Below are 22,006 nucleotides of genomic sequence, written 5' to 3' on the forward strand. Positions count from 1 at the left end.
TGGCTTCAAAAAGGTGTCAACTGTGTGAAGTGACTAAATAAAAATCATGCCTGGATCTAAGCTAAGCACATATCCCAGCAACAGTCCATCAGGAGACAACATTCTGAGCAGGAACCAAACACTTCATTTCCTCCACAATCATGAAATCCAGAGATCATTTTAAATTAAAACTAAACTTATAATGAAATAGTTTTTTAAAAAAAGTTGCAAGGTTTTTAAATACTTAGAACGGCTACATATATGTTGTTCCAAAGTCTAAAACTTGAGCGTTGAAGTAATTTTTATTTTTAATCTTTGCTCTTTGCCCATAGTAGGCTTACAATAATAATAAAAGCACAGCAAATATACAATATTCTGGTTCAGATATAAATATGTCGGTTTATTAAGCTGATGTATGCATGACACTGGTGCCTACATGCTCTGCCCTTGCACCACTCCTTCCTTTCTTGATGCACCATGTCTGAAGAAGTCCTGTGGTTAATTAACAATTTCTGATTTTGGAACAAGCCATGATCTGAATCAATAGCTTGAAGTTAATTTCAGATTCAAGTTTGTTCCAAAATTGGTAACCATAATTTCCAAGTTTCAATGTAATGGGAAACTAGAGTTAATTCAGCATAGGACATCTTCAATTGTGGCAAGCCAAGAAAGGAGGTAAAAAGTAGCAGCACAAAGATGGATTGAATGGGCACAACGTTTGTGCATATCTCATCTTAATGAACCAAGATATATATATCAAAACTGAGCCAATCACTTTACAAGATTGATTCCACACTGGGGCAGTGTGTGTGTGTGTGTGTGTGTGTGTGTGTGTATGTATGTTAAAGTCTCATGCACTGCAGAGAGGCACTTCCTTGTTCTCCCCACCACACACATACACACTAATGTCTATTGTTTCATATATGTTGAGTAATTTAAAAAATACTGTTGGAACTTAACTTACAAAAACTTTCTAATCTGGTAATTTTAAAAAATCTAATTCAGTTCATCTTGTCCTGTTGCTACTTTATTTTAAGGGCCAAACTAGATGAGATGTTGAGAGGCTTGGGATCTCCTCCAAAACACTAACACACACTTCAAAACAAGGAAACAGAGTTGAGGAAACAGTGTAACACTTTCCATATAGTATTTTCCCAATCTAAATTTCTCCCTCTCCACTAAGCTGCTACTTGTTCAGCAGAGAAGAATATACATGGGAGGGAACAATGTTGAAGTTACATTAGCATCCTGGAAGAATAAATGTTCACACATCTGCACCATTATCCTTGCCAATGGCTTGCAGCAGTAGTGTTGTATAAAAAGATCAGCTACAGTATGCCAATTCTTTAAATGCTGTTTCTACCCAATATAAGACACAAACAACATGAACTGTTTTCTCAGAAATGTGTTAGCATAAGAGTTTTGGTTGACTTTACAAACAGCATTTCTATTATTTGCTATTATAGTTAGCAAATACAGACATATTATACAATTCTTATACAATATGGAAAAGATCCACAGTTAGAAGTTTTGCAAGTTAATACCCTTCCAAGGAGCATCCAATGTCATACTTCATCAATTTTAATTGAATGACTTGGCGCCTAGGAAAGCAAGCCCAAATCTTTCCGCAGTGTCCAGTGACAGCATTGCTTCAAAGCTTGCAAGAACAATGAAGTTAAGGGAAGTCTACATTGTAGATTTGGGATTAAAGTAAGTGAAAAAGTACTTGCTAGTCGTTTCTTAAATGTGAATGACGAAATAGTGCAGACCTTCCTCATGTAGAGTTAAAATATTCCCCCAACCAGGTTACAATTAATGAATCCAAACACATAACACATCTAAGTACTAATAAGACCTCTCACTCCTCTCAACTTCCAAAGTCCACTGATAGTAGATATACCTACAAATATCTCCTGAAGATTCCCCCTTAGTTCCTCCTTTTTTTAAAAAAAAAAGACAACAGCACCCCACATCAGCAGAATCCAGAACTTGTTACAATAAAAGTGTACACACACACACACTAGAGAGAGAGAGAGAGAAAGAGGGGGGAAAGCAGTAGGTTTATTACATCAATAGATATAGCACTGAAAGCAATAGGTATATTAAAGCAAGCAAATGCCCCACGTCTTCGGGCTTGTTCAGAAAATACATTCACAGAGGACCACCAGAAGTACCATCTTTTCCAATATTAATCTTCTTCTCCTCACACAGATTATCTTCAGAGACCCTGGTCTATATTCCATCACCATCTGATGTGCACTGGCTATACAAGATATGTCCTTTTCAGTGGAGGCACCTAGACTAGGGAATTCCTTCCTGAATAGGCTTACTTAGCCACCTCACTAATGGGTTCTAGAGGCAAATTAAGATCCTGGTATTTCCAATAGCATTTGGAATAGCTGTTAGTTGCTTTATATCATCGTTCATCTCTGCTTTACTTGTGCTGATGCTTGTTTTTACTGTTACATATGTTTTGTTTTTATATTGTTAAACCACCTTGAAAATGTTTATGATATACAGGTTATACACAGAGCTTTACATGAAGTTAGTGTATCTCAGGCAAGCATGCCTCCTCTCTCATGTACTCAGACTAAACAGAATGTAGTAACTGAACAAGGTAATACCTGATTTTTTTGAACAAAAAATCTCCCTAATCCAGAGATACAGTCAGGATTGAATCTCACATACTAAAGGAGAATTAGTATGGGGAAGAGGGTGTTCCTGCTGCTGCCGCCGCCACCACTGCTCTCCCTGTGGACTCCTGCCTGGGTGTATTTGTAGGGGGATGTATTGTTTTGTTTTTTGTTAAATTGTTGGTGGGGGTGGGTTTTGGGGGGATTCTGTTGTGTTTTTAGGGGTGGGTAGTCTGCCTGATAGGTAGGAGCGAGGGGTCATGTGTCTACTTGATGGAGGCAGTGGGGGGAGTGCTGGGGGCTAGACTATACAGAGGCTGGGTGGCAGGTGCTGGCAGAGTGCTAGGGGCAGGCCATGCCAGGTAATGGGAACAAGGGAGAGATGTGTAATATCTGTCCCCTGTTCCGGGCCTGTCCAGAGCCAAAGGATGAATGGGGGAGGCATGACTCTCATCTTCTGGCCTTCGTTTGCTGCTCTGCAATGCCAGGTCTGTTACCCAGAAAACCTCCCTCATCCATGATATGATCCTGAATGAGGGTGCAGATCTGGCATGTATTACAGAGACCTGGCTGGCTGAGGCCGCTGCTCCAACTCTGGCAGCCATGTGTCAAGCCGGATTTTCGTATGCACAGCAGCCGAGGGCTGGGGATCGGGGAGGGGGAGTGGCTGTTATCTACCGCGAGTCCTTGGTCTTCACCAGTCCCCCCTCTCCGGGAGAACAAGGTTGCTGAGTGCATGTACTGGAGGTTGGGCCTGAAGGGCAGTCTCGTGTACTGCCCACCCCGCTGCACGACTGACTCCCTGGCTGAGGTGCTTGAGATGGTCTCTGATGTGCGTGTACAGTCCCCTAACATATTGGTGTTGGGGGACTTCAATGTACATTCAGATGCCGTCCTCATGGGGGAACGCGGGACTTCATGGAGACCATGGCTTCCTGGGACCTGTACCCTATTCCAACTGGGCCCACCCATGTAGCTGGTCATGCGCTAGACCTTGTGTTTGTTTCTGGAGAAGCGGGGAGCGATCTGGAAGACGAGGGTGTATCCACCACCCCCTTGTCATGGTCAGATCACTATCTGGTGACGTTGCTCGGTTCCACAAAACCTCTGCAGGGGTGGAGGACCCATTAAAATGGTCTGCCCCAGGCGTCTTATGGATCTGAACAGATTCCTGAATGCCCTTGGGGATTCTCTGGAGCACACAAACGGCCACTCGGTCGAGACCCTGGTGGGTGGGTGGAATGCCGCAATCACTGGGGCATTAGATCGGGTGGCTCCGAAACAACCTCTCCCCCTGAACGGGGCTCGGACTGCACCATGGCGCAAGCTACAGTTACGAGCTCTGAAACAGGAGGTGAAACAGCTAGAGCGCCAGTGGCAGAAGTCTCGCTCCAAAGATGATCAGACATGGGCTAGAGCTGTATCTTCAGCCTATCATGTGGTGGTGAAGGCAGCAAAAAAGGAATATTATGCTGCCTCTATCGCGTACGCAGAGTGCTGTCCCAGGAGGCTGTTCCAAGTGGTCCAGAGCCTGGTCGGTCCAGTTGCCCCGGAACCTCTGGAGCATTCTAAGGCCTCCTGTGAGGCCTTGGCAAGGCACTTTGCAGATAAAATTGATCAGATTAGGAGTGTTATTCCATGCGCCGTGGATGCAGTTAGCGAGCAAGAGGCGGCCTGTGGCAAACCGGTTTTGTGGGATCGGTTCCAGCTTCTTCCTTCTGATGGACAACGTGCTTTCATCCGTAAGGCTGATCACCTGCTTACTTGATCCTTGCCCATCGTGGCTCATTATGAGCTGCAGAGAGAGGCTGGGTGAGGGGATCAGGGTGGTGATGAACGCCTCCCTTGAGGAGGGAGTGATGCCATCAGCTCTCAAGGAGGCAGTGATAAGACTGCTCTTAAAGAAGCCCTCCTTGGATCCCCAAGTTCTGAATAACTTTTAACCTTTTTCGAATCTGCCAATTTTGGGCAAGGTGATAAGCAGGTGGTGGCGATGCAGTTGAAGGCACACTCGGAAGAAGCAGATTATCTAGTTCCATTTCAATCGGGCTTTAGGCCGGGGCATGGGACAGAAATGGCCTTGGTCGCCTTGGTGGATGATATGAGGAGGGCTTTGCATAGGGGCGAATGCTCCTTCCTTGTTCTCCTCGACCTCTCAGTGGCTTTTGATACCGTTGACCACGATATCCTCCTGGACCGCCTGGAGGGGTTGGGCAATGGAGACACCGTATTGCGGTGGTTCCGGTCCTTCCTCTCCGGCAGGTACCAAAGGGCAGCGCTGTGAGAGGAGGTTTTGGACCCGTGGCCGCTCACTTGTGGGGTGCCACAGGGTTCCATCCTCTCCCCGATGCTGTTTAACATCTGTATGAAGCCGCTGGGGGCTATCATCAGGAGGTTTGGGGTGCGGTGTCATCAATATGCAGATGACACGCAGCTCTATTTAAAGATTTAAAGATGACTTTAAATCTTCACAAAGGTTGGCCGTAGAATCCCTGTCCAAATGTCTGGAGACAGTGAGTGGCTGGATGGGGAGGAATAAGCTGAACCCTGACAAGACCGAGGTACTTTTGGTGGGAGACAAGAGGAGGTTGGGGGACGTTGACCTGGTGGTGAATGGGGTACGGCTACCCTTGAAAGACCAGGTCTGCAGCCTGGGGGTCATCTTAGACTCCCAGCTGTCCATGGAGGCTCAGGTGTCAGCTGTGAGCCAGACAGCACTGTACCAACTCCATCTGATACGGCAGCTGCGTCCCTACCTTCCCGACCATCTGCTCCCATCAGTAGTGCATGCCCTGGTCTCCTCTCGTCTAGACTACTGTAATGCGCTCTACGTGGTGTAACCCTTGAAGACAGTTCGGAAGCTGCAGCTGATACAAAACGTGGTGGCTCACCTGAGTAAAGGCAGCCACCAGAGTGATCACATCACTCCGGTGCTGAAGGAGTTGCACTGGCTACCAGTTATTTTCCAGGCCAAATTCAAGGTGTTGGTTTTGACCTTTATAACCCTATATGGTTCTGGCCCAGCCTATCTTAAGGAGCGCCTCCAGCAACACCAGACAGGCCACTTAACAAGATCAGCCTCGGATGGCCTTCTCTCTGTCCCATCAGCCAGGACAGCTAGGCTGGTGAGGATGAGGGAGAGGGCCTTCTCTCTGGTGGCCCCACTCTGTGGAACTCTCTCCCTAGGGAACTCCGCCATGCCCCCTCTTTAATGAGCTTCCGCCACGCGTTGAAAACTTGGTTGTTCAGGCAGGCATTTGGGGTGGGCTAGGGAAATTTTAGAAAAAGATGTTTTAATGTGTAATTTTATTGGTTTTAAACTGTTTGTATTATTGTACATCACCCAGAGTGGCCAGGTGATCGGCCAGATGGGCGAGTAAGAAAATAAATAAATAAATAAATAAATAAATAAATAAAGGAAGGAAGGAGAGCCTATATTCAAATCAATATCTGTCTGTTCAGCTGTTACATTTTCAAACTTTTCAACATGTTACTGACTAAAGAAGGGCAGGCAACTCGGTGTCCTCCAGACGTTTTGGACTACAGCTTCCATAATCTCTGACCACTGGCCATGATGGCTGGAGTTGATGGGAGTGGTAGCCCAAAACATCTGGAAGGCACCAGGTTATCTACCCCTGGACTAAAGGAACAAGGGGTAATACCCAATCCTGCAGAACATGCAGCAGGATAAGAGCTTCTCCTTCTGTCTTCTCTTTTTAAGATGACAGGAACATGATCGGGCACTAAGCTCCATGATGCTAGGGTTTCCATCCCTGAACAGTTCTCACTTCTGCCTGAATTTTCAGACTGCTCCTTCTACATCCTTACTGCAGCTTTTAAAATAAATACTGAAATAAGTTCTATCAAGACTGTCACCCTTTAAGTGAAAGATTAATGTTTCTTGAATAGGAAAGGTACTCTTTTCAGTATTGCATGTGTGTGTGTGGGTGGCAGGGAGAGAGAGAGAGAGAGAGAGAGAGATCACAAGCCCTAATGGTTCCTTTAAAGGGCTGGGCTACTCAGTGGTAGGGGTGGAAAACAGGTGCCATCTTCACCACAAGCACAGGAATTTATTTTTCTCCAAAGTAGTAAATAGCACACCATTCACTTTTCTGGTAGGAATACCATAAAACCCCAATCACCTGGCAATCCCAATCTCTAAGAATCAAGTCTACCAATATTTGTATAGTCCTGACCCTCCATAGATATAGCCCCATCTTCATTTCTGTTTTCAGTCACATGAGGAGTGGACAGAATGTAGGGAATTAGCTTCTCTATATATAGATAAGTACTAAAGCCCTAGATAGCTACAAACATTACTGTTTGTAATGTTTAACATCACTGTTAAAGTTAATAATGCCAAATTAACCTGGCAACATCCCTCATGAACAACCTCAACACAGACTTTCAGTTTGACAAGAAGGACAGAGGAGAGACTTCCTCACAGCAATAACAACTTCCACTGCAATTTTCTTTCATGGCTATTCAGTTTCCTAAATCAAATATAAAGGAAAGCCAATATAAAGGAAACTCACAGCACAATCTTATGCATATTTTCTCAGAAAGTTCCACTGGGTTCAATGAGAATTAGTCCCAAGTAAGCACGAACAGGATTTCAGCCTCAAACAACTAGATTTCCACTTACAAAACCATGAATGGATATGCATTTCTAAATCTACCACAAAACATTACAATCAAGTTAATTAAAAAGTGCACATCATAACTTGCATAACTTTTGACTTCCAAGTTTGAAGTCCTTACTTATACAGGTAAAGTGACAAGGAATGGCACCCCAGATATGAAAACTGTATCACATTTTTGTCTTTCCAGTATAATTTGAGCTTATCAGGGAAATAACAATGACAATGTGCAAGATGGTTGAAAGTATGGCTAATTAGCATAAATATGAGCCTTGTTTTCAAGCTAAGGACATCTTGGCTATCAACTCATCTACAAGCTTTGAAGATCAATATATGCTGCAGGTCACACTGGATATAGGTGTCTTGGATACTGATCGCTACATGGCAAAGGCCCGCATTTTTATCCCTCAGTGCCACACAGAGCCTGAGTAACCCAAATGGTTTCCAGAATTTTAAGAACAAGGGAGAAACCAAAAGATTTTCTTTTTACTCACTGACATAATGAAGGCACTACCTTGGTCACAGGCACAGTAGCACCTATGGATCCATTTCTTCTGACTTGGTGTAGTTGCCAGGAGAACACTCTCCTTAGTCCTGGGGTTAGCAACACAGTGCCCTAGACACAACCCTAGGTGCTCGCAGAGAACCCTGCCCCTTCCAATTAAAAAAAACTTTAAATAACATTTTCAAAGGTTGGGGGCCTGGGGGAGAACAGCAGCAACTGGAGGTACCTTTCTTGGGGTACTGTGTGCATGTGTGTCTGGTGTTTGGGGGGGGGGGAGTAGTTTGCGTGTGTGTGTTTTCAGGGGACGGGGTAGTTTTGCCTCATGTTGTGGGTAGTTCTGATTCTGAGTTGGGGGCGGTGTTTCAGCATCATCAGGTTTTTCTTCTGTGAAATGGCAATTGTAGCATGTTTTGGAGGGGCAAATATGTAGGTTGGTGTTTGGAACTCATACCCAACCTCTGCCTTGTACACAGTTTTTTGAGGAAGTTACTTCTCCTTTGTGAGTAGGCAAGCCCCACAGAAGCCATTTTGTGGTGGTGCCCATGACAGTTTCTGAGATTTTGAAATGTGCCCACAGGTCCCCCAAAGTTGAAGACTCTTTAGTCCAGCCTTCTCCAACCTGGTGTCATCCACATGTCTTAGACTTCAACTCCCATTGGCTCCAGCCAGCATGGCCAATGATCAGAAACACTGAGGAATATAGTCCAAAACATCTAGAGGGCACCAAGTTACCTACCCCTGATCTAACAGGAGTTGAGCATTGTAGCTATTCTGCCCAAGCAGATAAAACAGAGGAGCGTGGAGCAGTGGTGTGGCTAGCTAATTTTAAACCCTGGACGTAATGATCTTATAGAAGCCCCCTTTAGATGGTCCCATGTATTACTACAGCTGTGAAGCACACAACTAACATTTCTCATCTCCCCTCCATCAACCGTCATTCCATGCTTTACAACTGCTTCTACATTTCTGATACATTAAAACAAACCTGTTTGCCAACCCTGATTAAAAAAAATACTCTTGAGTATGTGCTGTTTTGCATTTTAAACTAACTTAAATCATATCACCATCATGACTACAGGTATAAATTATATCACCATCACGACTACAGGGCATTTTGGCCTGCTGGGCTGTGGGGCCCTGGATTTTGATCCCAAGATCCAGCCTTCGCTGCTCTACTGGCCCGGAGATCACAAAGAGAGAGACTGACCTGGGGACAGCAAATTGATGAAGTGTTACATGTAACAAAAGACATTTAAAAAGCAGGTACAAATCTAACTTAAGAATGAACAGCATGACTAAGAACTGCATGAAGGATGGGCTAATTGCTGAATGTCTGTGGATGGTATGAGAAGTGCAGAAAAGTAGGTTGGGATCCTAAAGTCACTGAGGGAATACACTGCTGTAAAAAAAAAAAAAAGCTGCAAGGAAAGATTCTGGGGTAGATTGCCATATGGCAGAAGAGTATGAGGGTAGAAATCCTGGGCAGAAACTATGTTAAACTGACTGATATGTACATGCACTATAAGAGCTGGTTCACACATCATGCCAATGAGTGAGCATGTTGCTTCCCGTGCGCTTGTCGCTACCACTTTCAGTCAGCTGTAATCAACAACCCAGATTCCTGGGTTGTTACTGTGATGTCCGAACCTGGAACTCTGGGTTATTTAGGGGTTAAACCACCCAGAGATTAATCCAACCATGGGTGATTGTTGGATTAAACCCTGGGTTGGGTAACCCCTAAACAATCCAGAGTTTCAGGTTCTGACATTGCAATAACAACCTAGGGGGCATTCCTGGGTCGTTCCAGCAAGCTAATTCAAAATATATGCAATGAGGGCATGGGAGACAGAGCACTCACTCACTGCTGCACGGTCCCAGCAATTCCTGGGTTAAATAACCCAGGAATTGGTGTGGCGTGTAAACCGAATCTAAATCTGACATCTAGGACCAAGTACTGAACTGCACTAACCTGCAAATTAAGTCTCTTTGTTAAATCAATTATTTGTCCATATTCTTGAAAAACAGCAGAAAATGATATATGTTTCAGCTTCTGTGACACCCTTATTTGGTGCTCTGACAGTACTATGACAAAGTTCTCATGGTTTCAATTAAGACAGTCTTTTCTGCACATCCAGGGTGGACGAAAATTCAAAACTAACGGACATGCTTTCAAAGGGATTCTGTAAAATTTCATTTATAGTAATCTTTTTTAAAACTGAGCTTAACACTGTACTTTTAATCACTTAAAACTGAATCATGATCATCAAAGAAGTTGAATTCAAGGCTGCTTTTCTATGTACAAAGTAACAAAGAGAAAACTATCTGACTTGTAAGCATTATACGTATATAATGTCATGCACTGTATTTATTACTGTGGGCTTCCTATTGGGACTAGCATGCCATGGGCAGGAAAGCTCACCCTTGAGAACAGAGACCCCCTAATTAGGGCCAGCTCCTACTTTCTAAAACTTTAAATAATTCCAAGCTGGTGCTCTGCACAAGCACAGAACCTATATGTATGACTGCACAGAAACCATTAAGAACACCAAGAAGATCTAAAGATCTCTTTGGAGTGATCTTGTACTCCATTTTTGTGATCTTGTACTCCATAGGGCAAACAAACAGAGACTGAAAGAACTGGGCATGTTTGGCCTTGAGAAGAGAAGACTGAGGGGAGATATGATAGCGCTCTTCAAGGACTTGAAAGGTTGTCACAGAGAGGAAGGCCAAGATCTCTTCTTCATCATCCCAGAGTGCAGGACACGGAATAATGGGCTCAAGTTACAGAAAACCAGAATCCGGCTGAACATCAGGAAAAACTTCCTGACTGTTAGAGCAATATGACAATGGAACCAATTACCTAGGGAGGTGGTGGGCTCTCCCACACTGGAGGCGTTCAAGACGAGGCTGGACAACCATCTGTCAGGGATGCTCTGATCTGGATTCCTGCACTGAGCAAGGGGTTGGACTCGATGGCCTTGTAGGCCCCTTCCAACCCTACTATTCTATGATTCTATGATTTTTATACCTTCCAGCTATCTGAGTTTTGCAGTGGTTTCAGCTTTTGAGCTATTCATAGTTATGACTTTACAAAAGCAGAATAGACATTTACTTTCCATCTCACAAACCTATAGTAACTACTAGCCTTTGTGTATGGAAAGTTCTAGATGCTTCTATGTTCAACCCTATGCATGGTTACTAAAAAGTAGCCCCCACTTTGTTCAATTGGACTTTCAAATATGTATGCACAGAACTAAACTTTAGCTTACAAAAGTGAAGTTGTTTACTGTCCTTCCATGTCAGACAGAAATTTATCTCTAAACAAACATCATTCTGCAATGCAAAAATAATATAGTTGTACAGCCAAAGGTTCTGGTTATGATCCTAGATTGCAAGCAATCCTTACTTGCAAACCAATAATTTAATAGCGCAGTTAGCAAATAGGCTTCCTTGGGAAATATAAGAAACCCGATTCAAATCATGATTGCAAATCACTGATTTAAGCTGTGATTTAAATCAAACCCACTCTACTCTTCCATTACCAGTGCTCTCTTTTTCCACCAATGTGAGACAGATAAGATGTGTGTATGCATGGTGACTTTGGATCAAAAAGTGAGTGAATACACTCCTACTATTGGAAAAGACTAAAAAACTACGCAGTGCTGCCCACATATGTGTAATTGGTCTTTTACTCTTCACTTCGGGGAAGGCTGAGCCTTTGATTATGTGCTCCCCTACACCTATCCTTAACTTTAAGAACACTGAGGCTACAATCCTACACACACCTACTTTGGAGTAATTCTCATTCAAATGAATGGGACTTACTTCTGAGTAGACATATATAGGATTGTGCTGTTAGTAAATCTCTACATTTTTTGTTGCCATGCCATTATGGCTTCCAGGTGCTTCTTACAAGCAAAAGAAATAAAATAGGATTTTCATAAATGGAAACTGTAATGACCATATTTCAAAAAAACCTGACTACTTCTCCCAATACAGATCTGCTTTATGTATGTTACTCTCCAAAATCTAGCAGTAACTAGGATGAAAAAAGAATAATTTCAGAAGGCAACTAACCAGCAGATAAGCTTCTTACTTCTTACTATGTGGCCTTGAAGGCATAAAAAATGAACATAAATTTTGGGAACATCTTAAGTATTTATAGTACCTAACTGCTGTCCAATTACCTACTTCAAAGTATGAGAAGTGTACAGGCCATACCTCTGTAAAATATTTCAGTCTAATAACACAATTACGAATATAATTGTGCCATAAATTCTCTTAGTTTAGCTTATTATTATTGACTGTTATGTGTCTGGGGGGTTCATTTGTTATCAGGGTAGGTATCAGTGTGGTCATGGGTAGGGTCAAACACAACTTAGAGCCCATTATCAAGACTCCACCATGGCATGAGAGTGCCTAAGAAGCATTTCTTTTCTACCTCCATTCCATCTTCAAAGTGTCACCTAGTGGAGCTTTTCCAGGTGGTGAGAGGTCTATTGCAATCTGATCATGAGAGAGTTGGTTGCACTCTCAGTAGCACACTGTAATAAGTTTGTGTGACACTTTGAAGATTAAGTCACTCACATCCATCATAACTTACTCCACAATTACTGCAATCCCAATAGTGAAGATGTCCAGAACACAAACTTGTCCAGTTGCATTGGGTACGTTTCAGTTGTTGATGCCTGAGAATGTGGACAAGGTGCTTGGTCATGTTCAGTCAACCACTTGTATATCTGATCCTTGTCCCTCTTGGCTTATTACAACTAGTAAGGAAAGGATGACTGGCTGGGTCCAGGAAGCTGTAAGTTCCTCTTTGAGAGAGGGGGTGGTACCAGCCAAAGACAGTAATCAGACCACTCAATTAAGAAACTTAACCTGGACCTAGAAGATTTAAACAACAATAGGCTGGCTGCTACCATCCCCTTCCTGGGGGCAAGGTTCTTGAGTGAGTTGTTGATAATCAACACCAGGCTCTATTGGATGAAATGTATTTTCTAAATCCGTTTCAATCTGGTTTCAGCCCTCATTTGGAACAGAAACTGCACTAATCACCCTGTGGAATGACCTGTGCCAGGAGATGGACTGGGCAACCCGTCTGGTTTTCTTGGACCTCTCAGTGGCTTTCAATATCATTGATCAAGGATGGACTTCTGGATAGGCTGAGTTGGGATGTGGGGGCTCTGTACTGCAGTGCTTTCGCTCCTACTTGGATGGCCGATTCCAGAAGGTAGTGCTGGTGGATTATTGCTTTGCTCCATGGCAACTGTGCTAAGGGGTTCCTCAGGGCTCTATTTTATCCCCTATGCTTTTCAAAATCTACATGAAATTGCTGGAAGAGGTTATCCTAGCAATAACCTGGGATGTGGGTTGAGGAGCCACCAATATGCAGGTGATGCCCAGCTCTACATCTCCTTTTCATCATATATAGGTGAGGCAGCTGATGTTTTGATCTAGTGGCTGGGCAAGGTAATGGCTTGGATGAGGGCCAATAAGCAGATACTCAATCCAGACAAGACAGAGATGCTTGTTGTAGGTAGTCCATCTGTCTGGTTAAATGGCATTCCATCTGTTCTGGTGGGGGTTCCACTCCCCCAAAAGGAGTAGGTTTGTAGTTTGGGGGTGCTCTTAGATCCATCATTGTCACTAGAAGCACAGGTGGCCTCAGTGGCTCGGAGCATCTTTTATCAGCTTAGGCTGATATACCAACTACAACCCTATCTGGGCAGAGATAGCCTTGCAACAGTTATTCATGTTCTAGTAACCTTCCTTTTCGATTACTGCAATGCGTTATACATGGGGCTGCCTTTGAAACTGGTCTGGAAACATCAGTTAGTCCAAAATACGATGGCTAGACTGCTAACGGAGACTGCCCAATGTGATCATATTATGCCAGAATTTCTCCATCTGCATTAGCTGCCAGTCCATTTCAGGGAACAAGTGCTGGTTGTTCTTTAAAGCCCTAAATGGCTTGAGGCCAGGTTACCTGAAGGAATGTCCCTTCCCATATTTACGTACCTGGACATTAAGATCATCATCTGAGGCCTTCCTCCAGGTCCCACTCCAAATGAGACAAGGCGGGTGGCTACAATAGAGGGCCTTTACACTGGTGGCATTCTGTTTGTGGAATGCATTCCCCAGAGAGGCTCACCTGACACCTATGTTGTGGTATTTTTGACCCCAGATAACGACCTTTTTATTCTCTCAGGCATTTTACAAATGTTTTTTTAGTGCTTTTAGTACTTTATTCTGCTGGTGATTTTAGTTTGGTTTTATGTGCTGGAATGCTTTTATTCTCTGCTGATGATTTTATCTTGGTTTTATTCTGTACTGTTTTAGCTTTTGTTTTAATGCTTGTACTTTATCTTTTTAATGCAGCCCAGAAAACCTTGGTTATTGGGCAGTATTAAAGTACAGTAAATAAATAAATAGATCAACCTTTATACATGGCAAATACTATTTCACAGCCATGGTGGGGGTCTGGGGCACAGCTCGGGAAGCAGGCTCCAAGCTCCCAGGAGTCCCCTCTGAGGTTTTGCAGAAAGGCCTCTTTATGTCTGCTGCAGTGACTTTGCACAGCACACCAAATGGCTTTGCATTAGAACCCGTTTATTACTCCTCTGCAGGAGAGTGTCAGTCTGAGTCATCTGAGAGCAAACTATGTATATTGGAGAAATGTTCAGAAGAGCCAGTCAGGAGATCCTCTCTTTTGCTGTCTCAGTCTTCAAACCAACTTTGCTTCCAGATCAAAAGTCACTAGAGGAAAGCTGTAAGCCACAGGATGGGGCCATTATGTAGTGTCTATAGAACTATTTTGTAATTGGATTCTTGTACATGTGTGGACCCTATATAGCAAGTACTATTTCCCAATAAGGTAAACATTTATATGCCTGTCATGTAGAACAAATCACTAAAACTACTGCATCGTTTACTTAGACATTTGAATTCCAATCTTTCGAGGAGGTACCCCCCCTTTTTTTTTCCTAGCAGAGAAGGGGAAAAACACAAAAGGGATTTGCATAATACATTGTTTATTTTTCTCTGGATCTTTACATCTAGAACAGACAGATTATTTAGGGTTTGGAAGCAACTGAGTACATTGTCTAAGGAGAGGAAGACTCCTCACCAAAGACTCCTGAGTAAATTTAGCAGTCATAGAATAAGAGGTCAACTTATGAACAGTAACTGGTTAAAGAAGAGAAAGCAGAGAGTAGGAATAAATGGTGAATATCCCCAAAGGAGGGATATAAAGAATGGGTCCCACGGAATCTGTATTAGGAGGACCAATGCTTTTCAACTTGTTCATAAATGGTCTAGAGTTAGGAGTGACCAGAAAGGTATCCTATTTTACTGATGACATCAAATTATTTAAGGAGTAATCCTATGGCCCCTAGACAGGGTCAGGGGGGCATAGCATAATTCAGATTCCTGGATCTGAGGTCAGTGACAGCACTCCAACCACAGATCCAGGAATCTGTGCTCCCCGAACCCACTCCCTCCCCACTGGCATGAAGAGAACCACACTGGCTACCTCTCTGAGGTCGCAAAGGGGTGTGCCGGTGGGCAGGAAGCTGGGATATGACATATCTCGAGGCCTCCCCAGCTGCCTTCCCTCCCCACCCAACATGCCCCCACTAGACGGGCAAAAAAGCCCATCTAGTCAAAATGCAGAGCGGGAGGTGCACAGACGCAAAAATCACCTCCGCCACTCTTCCCATTCTGCATAGGATGCCTGTAAGCCTCGGAGTCGGAGGTTTATGGGCATCGCACCCTTAGAGTGGGAAAAACAAAAAGGGATTGCAAAGAGCTCCAAAAGGATCTCTCCAGATTAGGAGAATGGGCATCAAAATGCCAAATGAGGTTCAATGTAAGCAAGGGTAAAGTGTTGCACATTGGGGGGAAAATCCCAACTTCATGTACACACTGATGGGATCCAAGCTAGCAGTGTCTGACCAAGAAAGAGATCTTGGGGTTGTGCTGGACAGCTTGATGAAAATGTTCACCCAATGTGTGGCTGCTGTGAAAAAGACAATGGTAGGCATAATTCCATGGTAGGCATAATTAGGAATCAAAAATAAAACTGCCATTATCATACTGCTCTTATACAAATCTATTTTGCGACCACACTTGGAATACTGTGTACAGTTTTAGTCACCGTACCTAAGGGAGGATATTGTAGAGTTGGAAAAAGTGCAAAAAAGGCAACTAAAATGATCAAGGAGCTGGAGCAACTCCCCTATGAGGAAAGGTTACTACATATGGGATTATTTAGCTTAGAGAAAAGGAGAATGAGGAGAGACATGATAAAGGTGTACAAAATTAAGCATGGTGCGGAGAAAGTGGATAGGGAGACATCTTTCTCTCTCTCTCATAGTTTTAGCACCCAGGGTCATCCCATGGAGTTATTGGTAGGAGATTCAGGACACCTAAGAGGAGGTACTTCTTCACACAGTGCATAGCTAAACTATGTAATTTGCTACCACAAGATGTACTGATGGCCACCAATTTGGATGGTGTTGAAATGTCTTTAAAAGACAAATTTATAGAGGATAAGGCTATCCTCTTGATGACTATATGCTACCTCCAGTGTCAGAGGCAGCATGCTTACATATACCAGTTTCTGAGAAACGTGAGCAGAAGGGTGCTATTGCACTCATGTCCTACTTGTGGGTTTCCCACGGGTAGTTTGTTAGCCACTGTATGAACAGAATGCTGGACTAGATGGACCTTTGGTGTGAACCAGCATGGCTCTTCTTATGTTCTAATGGGAAAGCACACAACACCAATAGACCTTTTTCATTGGGTGTCATCAACTCCAATTACAGCATGAAATATCCGACAAGCACAAATATTTAAAAAAAACAGGGGCTTCGATACTGGCTTTTAAAATTTATAGCAGATCGAAGTGCAATCACCGAGAGAAAATGGCAAGGGTCATGCTAACCTACATCAATCATGTCATATGCAGGAGTGTAGTAAAGGATGCATATTTTGACAGACACGCGTGCGCATACACACACCCCTTTAAAAAAATCACAGTACACTAACAAAACAAATAATGGTTTTATTTAAGGTAAGAGGAGGGGGAATTATGTCATTCTAGTGGTAAGGTTAAAATAAGAAGATCAAGCTGTAAATATTAGATTATTAACAATTATGTTTTGCCAGTGATATTACAAAGTGTGAAAAGGTATAAGATACACACACACACACACACACACATACATACCTTACCCAGACCATGAGATCTTTTTGGAGCCCTTCTCCACACCAAGTGAAGTGTGACATATGGCTATGGGAGACAGGGCCTATTCAGTAGTGGCACTCCACTTGTGAAATGCCCTCCCCAGAGAGGCTCATCTGGAACCTAATTTACTGTGTGCCTTTCTGTGCCAGGAAAAACCTTTTTATTCTCTCAGGCCTTTTAATGTAAGATTAAGATTTAAGCTGTTTTTCTTCTGTGCCTGTTTTTATGCTCTATTTAAATGTAATGTTTTTGGAATTGATTTTTAAATTGTTTAATTTCTAGTTGCAAGCCACCCTGAAAACCTAGTTACAGGGCAGCTTGTCCATATTTATTTATTTCATTCCTATACCACTCAATAGCCAAAGCTCTATAAATGAATAAATAGCAGAATCACTAAGAAGCACATTCCAACTGCAAGAAAATCTGGTAAGATTACTTGGAACAAGCTTCTACATTTTCACTTGTCACCTCGTGTGTGTGCCATTGTCTTCTAGTGAGCGTGAAGAGCAACTAACCTTTCCTCTCAACCTTGAAGCTGCAGTGGTGAGTAGGGATTGTCCTGGCAATAGTGCAGAGAACCACTTACCAGCTCCAAGCTTAAGAGGAGACCTGGGGTTGTTTGACCAAGGTACTGAAGACACACTAATGCTTGCATTAGATATGCTTGCATTGGTAAATCTGCAGTTCTCTCTTCCTGGATTCATATGTACATACACTGGGCCGGTTTACATGACACCAAGGTGGTTAATAACCAAGACTGGCTTGTTAACATCCTGCATGTCCCAGCCCGATTTACACAATTACCTCACTGGGCACAGCTTCTTCTGTCAGCCGAACCTGGCAAGGGGAGCTTGTTGGGTTAGTTAACAAACCACCCCAGCAAGCCACCTTCACCAGGTTCGGACAACATTAGATGCCACGGGGGGGGGGGGGGTTGAAGTGGCAAGTTGGCACCCATGGGCATGCAACCCATTGTGGCTTACACAGTGGGCTGCAGTGATCATGTGTAACAGGTCACTGTCAAGCTGGCACCTGTTTTTCTTGCCTGATGCAGCCAGTGGGCCATTCTGCATACCTCACCTGAGTCCAAGGCTCATTGCTGGGAGAGTGAAAGCCTAGTGTGCTGTTGCTGTCAAATTCTGCAAGGAATAAAATAATTATGGGGGACGCAAAGTGGAAGAGACTGAAAAATGGGGATGTAGAAACCTGTGGGATGGAGAAACAAAAGCTGTGAAACAAGTGAGTCTGTAAGGAGACTTGCTATGGTATGAGGAAAGGTGTGCGCTATGGAGCACACAAAGTTAAAAAGGGGAGGGGACTGAGAAATTCAGCTCTACAGATATGAAAGTGAAACAGAAAAACTGGGGATAAGATATGGAGGTACTAGTGCTAGGCAGGGCCACAAGCAACAGTGTCAGGGCTAAAACATCCACCCCAGAGTCCATTGTCACCAATTTATAGTAGGAAGCATATCTGCTCAGAAGTAAGCCTGAGCTGCATGTCTACTCACAAATAAGCAGGACAAGTCTCTGCATGTCTATTCAGAAGTAGGCAGGACTGAATCACTCAGCAGCATTTTCAAATAGCAAAGAATCCCAAATATCAAGTATATGTATATCTACGCATAAGCATGAGAAGCAAATCTACTCACAAGTAAGAAGACAAGCCCCTGCAGGAGAAGGTTCTGAAGGAAGCAAGACTGAATGATTCAGCAGCTTCCTCCCTTGGCTCCAACCTGGGCCCCCTACACTGCAGGGGAAAGCTCTCATATCCAATCAGCAGGTGATTGGAGATGAGCATTTGTCTGCTAAGCACTGAGAAAGGGAGTCATTCATTCATTCATTCATTCATTCATTCACTCACTCATGTATGAGTCACCTTTGCGCCCAAATAGGTGCCCCAGTGAAACTTAATGTTAAACCCAATGTGCTAAGCAGATAAAAGCACTGCTAATTAGAGATAAGAGGATTTCCCTCTGTAGCAGAGGGCATATGGCCAGGGAAAGCTGCCTAGTTAGGGTAGCTCCACGGACTTTATCAGGCCCATGGACTGGAGATTCCCCATCCTTGTACTATGGAGTGCTGAAAGAGTTGTGTAGCTTGATTTGAACCAACAGGCCCATTTAGGATAAATGAGTTAAAAACCATTTGAAAAACAAACAGTTTCATTCACTAAGAAACATTTATCCTGTACACTAAAAAAAATTCAGGCAAGAATCCTGTGGGGAATCTTGTGGTATGGGCTCACAAAAATAAGCAGTAGCTCCAATAATATTTGTACAAGCAGTCTGACCTAATTCTATTCAACCGAATGTTTTATTCCATGTAAGAGTAACATTCATATCACTCATATGGACTAATTCATAACATACAACATTCCTAAGGGTCATATTAACTTTCCTAAAAGCTAAAATTAGTCTTTCCATTGACCTAGTAACATTTTTACTGTACAGTCAATGGAGGATAGTAGGTTGGTATCTCCCCACCCTGATGATGCAACACAGTTGGGCCACCAAGAATTCCCCTGCTGAGGACTGCTTACTCAGCAGCAGTAAAGGTGATATAGGGTTTGTAAATCAGTCATTGGAGAGAAGACTGAAGCAACTGGATATGTTTACTATTAAGTAGATTGGAGAAGAGGAATGGGAATTCACTGTTTTTAAATACCTAAAGGTATACCTGAAGAGGGATAATAGCTATTTTGTCCATACCATAAGAGACAACAGAAGTTCAAGCATCATCTAAATCAAACTCAGTTAAAGAACTGTTAGGGAATGAATTCTAGGATCACCAATATTTCACAATCACATTTTATTTTTAAAGTGTATAGAACAGGGATGGGAAAACTACTCAGGCCCATGGAGGTTCACCATTTGGCCTGTGGCCACTTTGGCTCCCTCCATAGGCCCTGCCCCCTCCATAATCCCAACCACTTCAAGGCTACCGGGGGGCCTGGGGAGGGGACAGGAAGGGGAATCCCACTCTTATCTTCAATAACTGATTGGAGATTAAAAGGGGGGATTTCCCCTTACAACTGGGAGGGGGAGCAGCATGCTAAGTGCTTTACCTGCCCCACATCCTCCCCAATGGGGGAAGGCATAGGGCAGGTGAGGCCCTAGGGTGGCAGACTGCTCCAAAGGTGGGTCCTGGCTGAAGCAGCTGCTGGAGCATTTATTTATTTATTTAGGGTGTTTTTACCCTACTCTTCAGCCGAAAAAGGCTCCCAGAGTGGCTTACAAAGATGAATATTAAGAGAGTCCCTGCCCTCGGGCATACAGTCTAAAAGACACGACACAAAAGGAAAAGGGATTGGGAGGAAGGAGGCGAAGGAAAGCAAATACACCAATGACCAATGTATAGGACCAGGTTGGTCTCCCCCCTGTGATGATGTTCATCCTGGGAGGCAGGAGGTGCAGCCCCCCAGTGGCCCTCAGTTCTCTAGCCAATGGATGAGGCCAGAGTCTGCAGTCCCAAGGAACTGTCAGTTGGAGCTGCATGTTCTTTCTCGCAGGGAGGGGAAGAGCGAGCTCCCTGCAGCTCCTCCCTCTCTGGCTGATGTATAGGACCAGGAGGTGCAGCCCCCCAGTGGCCCTCGATTCTCCAGCATTCCACCCCTGTCTTGATTAGGGTGGCTTTGCCTGCACCACACTTTCCCCCATTCAGGAGGATGCAATGTGGGTGAAGCAGCCCTGGCTGAGGAGGTGGTTGGAGGGCTCCACCTGGGGAGGACACCGGACAGCCAAAGTGCTCCCCCTACCAACTGGGAGGATAAACAATGTGTTAAATAAGGGAACCTTGGGAACTGGAGAAAGCATCCCAAACTAGGATAAAGGAGAAATGGTTATCTCTTGTAGTCATATGAGGCTTTTAAAAAGCACCAAAAGAAAGATAAAGACAAGAAACACCTGAATGGAAGTGGGGGGATGACCGATGGAGGAATGGGGCAAATACAGAAGATGCTACAGTCTAGACAGGCAATCTCCATGAGCTGGCCATTCCCCACCCCTGCTCTATGCCCACTACCAGTTTGACATTCCCTATGTCTTTCTGATTTCTCCTGGCTGCCACCTCTTGCACCTTTCGAAATTTATGCATTTGCAATTTTAGAATTCATGGTTCTAGCAGGCCCTGAGATATTACTGCTTTTGTCTAATATTACTGCTTTGCCTGATGCCTGTAGCTGCGTACACCACAAAAGGTAGAGTTGAAGATGACTGTCAAGATGTATGTGTGGGGGGAGATATCTTGTAGTCCTGAATGCAAAGGCAAGTCCTCCACCTTCTGGGGTGATTGTCTGAGTTGGGAGTGGGAGGCACTGCAATGCTGTGGTTTTACTCCTACTTAAATGATTCAGAAGGTGGGGCTTGGGGAATACTGCTCGGCCTTGAGGATTCTCCAGTATGGGGGTCCATAGGGATCGATTTTGTCTCCCATGCTATTCAACACCTACATGAAACCATTGAGCAGGGTCATCAGGAGCTTCAGAGTGCATTGTCATCAATATGTTGATGACATGCAGCTCTTTTTCTCCTTTACATCCTCAGAAGGTAAGGCTGTGGGTGTACTAAATCAGTGCCTGGCTGCAACAATGGACTGGATGAGGGCTAATAAACTGAAGCTCAATCAAGATGAGAGTGAGATGCTGTTGGTGGGTGGTTCTTCTGACTAGATGGAGGGTGCTCAACCTGTTATGGATGGGTTACACTCCCCTAGAAGGAGCTGGTTCATAGCTTGGTGGTTCTCGTGCAGCCATCTTTGTCACTTGAGGCTTAGGTGGCCTCAGTGACATGGAGTGCCTTCTACCAGTTTTGGCTGGTGGCCCAGGTACACCCGTATCTATATAGGGATAACCAGGCTTCAGTCATCGACGCTCTGGTAACCTCCAAGTTAGATTACTGTAATGCGCTCTATGTGGGGCTGCCTTTGAAGACAGTTCAGAAGCTGCAGCTTGTGCAAAATGTGGTGGCAACGCTGATATCAGGGACCAGAAAATCCAAATG

The 22,006-nt window shown here is 43.9% G+C and overlaps 1 protein-coding gene across 6 annotated transcripts in view; it reads right to left on the reverse strand.

Annotated features, from left to right (window-relative positions):
* Positions 1-22,006, reverse strand: part of CHD7 (chromodomain helicase DNA binding protein 7) — a 207,232-nt gene that overhangs the window by 95,927 nt on the left and 89,299 nt on the right. The gene's annotated exons all lie outside the window — the stretch shown is intronic.

This window comes from Heloderma suspectum, chromosome 4 (assembly GCF_057233095.1).
Source record: "Heloderma suspectum isolate Gila_16-S chromosome 4, 16-S_ref, whole genome shotgun sequence".
Classification (NCBI taxonomy): Eukaryota; Metazoa; Chordata; class Lepidosauria; order Squamata; family Helodermatidae; genus Heloderma; species Heloderma suspectum.